At 50.6% G+C, this 4323-nt stretch overlaps 1 pseudogene; it reads right to left on the minus strand.

The window, feature by feature from the left end:
* Positions 1-677: 677 nt before the first annotated feature.
* On the minus strand, positions 678-1543 carry LOC116274641 (annotated as a pseudogene).
* Positions 1544-4323: the final 2780 nt, after the last annotated feature.

Genomic DNA, 4323 nt, shown 5'->3' on the forward strand with positions numbered 1-4323 from the left:
GCCTCCCGGGTTCACGTCATTCTCCTGCCTCAGCCTCCCCAGTAGCTGGGACTACAGGCGCCCGCCACCATGCCTGGCTAATTTTTTGTATTTTTAGTAGAGACGGGATTTCACCCTGTTAGCCAGGATGGTCTCGATCTCCTGACCTTGTGATCCGCCCGCCTCGGCCTCCCAAAGTGCTGGGATTACAAGCGTGAGCCACCGCGCCCGGCTGAGATAATTGAAGTCTGGCCATGTTGGCCAGGTTGGTCTTGAACTCTTGGCCTCAAGCAATCCTCCCACCTTGGCCTTCCAAAGTGCTAGGATTACAGGCATGAGCCAGCGCGCCTAGCCAAGTTAGTTTTTGTATATGGTATGGGGTAGCAGTTGCACTTCTTTCTTTTGCGGGTGGATATTCAATTGTTCTAGCACCATCTGTTGAAAATACTTCTTTCCCCATTGAATGGCCTTGGCATTGTTGTCAAAAATCAACTGACTGTAAATGTGAGGGTTTACTTCTAGACCGTCAATTCTATTCCATTGATCTATGTGTCCATCCGTTTGCCAGGATCAAGCTGTCTTGATTATTGTAGTTTTGTATTAAGTTTTGAAATCTGGGTCCTTTGAATTTCCATATGAATTTTAGAGTCGCTTGTCAATTTCTGCAACGAAACCAGTTGAGATTTTGCTAGGGGTTGTGTTAAATCTGTGGGTCATTTGGGGACTATTGTCATCTTAACGGTATTTCAATCTTTCAACACGGGAACGTGGGATTTTTTTTCTGTTTCAGAAAAAAGAGAAAGAAAAGAAAAGAGAAAAGAAAAGAAAAAAGAAGAAAGAAAGAAACCTTTACATGAGTTTTAAAATCCTATTTTAAAACATAAACAAATCCATCACTGGCCGCACAGCCGCAGCCACTGCCTCCCCACCATGCAGCAAGAGGAGACCCTGGGTCCTGTTTCGCATGCTCTTGCGCACGCAGATTTGCTGGTCTGCTTAACTGGTGTCCATTCTCGCATTATAGGCGTCCCCCTCCTCTGCCGAAAAGCTGCTGCTTTGAATTCCTGCCGGCGCCTCTGTCTCTTTCCTGGGCGCCTCCATAGGTGCCTCCCCGGGTGCCTCCGCTACCACCAAAACCTCCAGCCTCACGGTTTCTAGTCATGCCACCTCTGTTTACGCTCTGTGCAGGTGTCTGCTGTGTTTCGATCTGTGATGTGACAAGCTGAATGTTCACGGGGCAGCCAGCGAGAGGGGCGCCGTGGTACTGCTTCATGGCTTTCAGGGCGTGTGCCTTCCGCTCAAAGTGCATGTCTGCTGATCCTAAGGGGCGGCCAGAGCGATTATAGTGCACAGCCGTCTTCTTCAGCGTTCCGGATTCTGCAAGGAGTTCCCGAATATCGGCGTCTGACACTCCAAAATCTAGATTGGACACCAGCAGTTTCCCACCCGTCTCCACGCCGGCACCACCCGCTGGTCCGCAGCTGGCGAGGCCCAGAAGGCAGGGAGTCCCAGGACAGAAGGGGGCAGGAAGCCCTAACCACCCGGTTTTCCTGTCATGCCCCGAGACGAGGCGTCATCCTTCTCCTTGTAGAAATAACTCCTGGGCCAGGCGCTGTGGCTCACGCCTATATTCCCAGCACTTTAGGAGACCCAGGCAGGCGGATCACCTGAGGTCGAGATTTCTAGACCAGCCTGACCAACATGGCGAAACCCCGTCTCTACCAAAAATACAAAATCTAGCCGGGCATGGTGGCTCACGCCTGTAATCCCAGCACTTTGGGAGGCCGAGGGTGGTGGATCGCCTGAGGTCAGGAGTTCGAGACCAGCCTGGCCAACATGGGGAAACCCTGTCTCTACTAAAAATACAAAAATTAACGGGGCATGGTGGCAGGTGGCTGTAATCCCAGCTACGTGGGAGGCTGAGGCAGGAGAATCGCTTGAACCCATGAGGCAGAGGTTGCCGTGAGCCGAGATCGTGCCATTGTGCTCCAGCCTGGGCAGCAAAGAGCAAAACTCTGTTTAAAAAAATAATAATAAATTTTTTTTAAAAAAAAAATATACCTCCTGATTAGAGGCCAAGAAAGGACCAGATTCTGCTAATCCACAAAATCTGGTGGTCAAGAACTTCACTAAAAGAAGAAGTGAAAGGATTTCCTTCCTGAAGGACCCACACAGCTGGATTGCTTCCCTAAGACCAAAAAACCCTGGAGCCCTGCTTGCGGACACCAGCCCCCTCACCACACTGCCACAAGACACTGATGGCCTGAGGCTGGAGATGGACACATTCTGCCCACTTATTTGACCCCAACACTCATGGGGTCAGTTGGAATAGCCAGGAAACGTGTGCATTCGGGATCCCAAGAGACAGGTGTGTGGGCCGGGCACAGTGGCTCTCGCCTGTAATCCCAGCACTTTGGGAGGCCAAGGTAGGTGGATCACTTGAGGTCAGGAGTTCAAGACCAGCTTGGCCAACATGATGAAACCCTGTCTCTTCTAAAAATACAAAAATTAGCCAGGTGTAGTGGGGCACCTACAGTCCCACTGCTCGGGAGGCTGAGGCAGGAGAATCACTTGAACCCGGGAGGTGGAGGTTTCAGTGAGCCAAGATCATGACACTGCACTGTAGCCTGGGCAACAGAGTGAGACTCTGTCTCAAAAAAAAAAAAAAAAAAAAAAAAAAAGAGAGAGAGAGAGAAAGAGACAGAGAGAGAGAGAGAGAAAGAGAGAGACAGTGCATGGCAGGAAAACCCTGTGTGGTGGAGAGCAGCTGCCGGCTGCTGGAGCCAGGGCCCAGATTCTACCGTTTGGGAGGATATGAATTTGGACAGCACTTTCTTCTTCCATGCACTGGCACTAAGGTGCTTGCTTGCAACACCTTATTTTACTATTGGGAGACTTGAAAGAGACAGAGTCACAGGAGCACTTTGTTTTTTGAGACAGGGTTTCGCTCTGTCACCCCAACTGGAGTGCAGCCACGTGATAACAGCTCACTGGCAGCCTCAGTCTCTCCAGGCTCAGTTGATCCTTCCACCTCAACCTTCCAAGAAGCTGGGACTACAGGCACACGCCACCACGCCCAGCTCATTTTTGCATTTTTTTTTTTTTTTTTTTTTTGGTAGAGATGAGGTTTTGCCATGTTGCCCAGGTGGATCTTGAACCCCCGGGCTCAAGCCATTTGCCTGCCTTGGCCTCCCAGGATGCTGGGATTACAGGCGTGAACCACCACACCCACCCCACACAGGAGCACTTTGCAAACTGCAAAGCTTTGCAGAGAAATGATCAGTGAAATACGGGTGATGCCCCAGCCACCCAGCGCCACTGGAAATCAGCTTCTGTTCATTAGCTCAGCAGTTCAGGCCACAAAGGAAGTCTTTGGACAAGCTGGAAAGTTAGTCGCCCAGTGAGTTTGGAAGCCTGGGGAAGGTAGAATCCCCAGGGAGCCCCACGGGGAGGCAGGAGACACCAAGACAGACAAAGGCACTGAGAGGGGAGATAGGAAGATTCTCAACACCAACCCTTCTGCGGCATCCGGGAGCATCTCTGCCCTCACAAGGCTTTTAACCTCGCCAGGAAGGCAAGGGGCACAGGACGGACCACTTTGCTCATCCTCTTCTCCAGAATGTCTGAGAAATGCCTAGTGATTCCTGCCTCCCCTGCCCTAGTCTCTCTCCCTGCTTTCTGCCACTATGGTCCACAGCCCTAAAGAATGACTCCTCCCAAGGAATGGTCTCCTTAGGAACACAGTCCCCAGAATGTGCCAGCTCCAATTGGAGAACATCTATGTGACATGAGTTCTGACTATTTTGCATTTCTTTCTTTTCTTTTCCCTCCCTTCCTTCCTTCCTTCTTTCGTTCGTTCGTTCGTTCGTTCCTTCCTTCCTTTTTTTTTTTTTTTGAGACAGGGTCTCGCTTTGTTGCCCAGGCTGGAATGCAATGGCACGATCTCAGCTCACTGTAACCTCCCCCTCCCAGCCTCCCAGGTCCAAGCAATTCTCACGCCTCAGCCTCCCAAGTAGCTGGGACTACAGGCGCACACCACCATACCTGGCTAATTTTTGTATTTTTAGTAGAGATGGGATTTTACCATGTTGGCCAGTCTGGTCTCGAACTCCTGACCTGAAGAGTTCTGCTCGCCTCAGCCTCCCAAAGTGCTGGGATTACAGGCATGAGCCACCACACACAGCCATATTTTGCAGTTCTTGAGACACGTAGGGAGATGCTGGACTGAGAGTTGATAGACCTAGATTCCTAGATCCATCCTTCCTTCCTTCCTTCCTTCCTTCCTTCCTTCCTTCCTTCCTTCCTTCCTCTCTTTCTCTCTTTCTCTCTCTCTTTCTTTCTTTT

Source organism: Papio anubis, chromosome 4 (genome assembly GCF_008728515.1).
Source record: "Papio anubis isolate 15944 chromosome 4, Panubis1.0, whole genome shotgun sequence".
Taxonomy (NCBI): domain Eukaryota; kingdom Metazoa; phylum Chordata; class Mammalia; order Primates; family Cercopithecidae; genus Papio; species Papio anubis.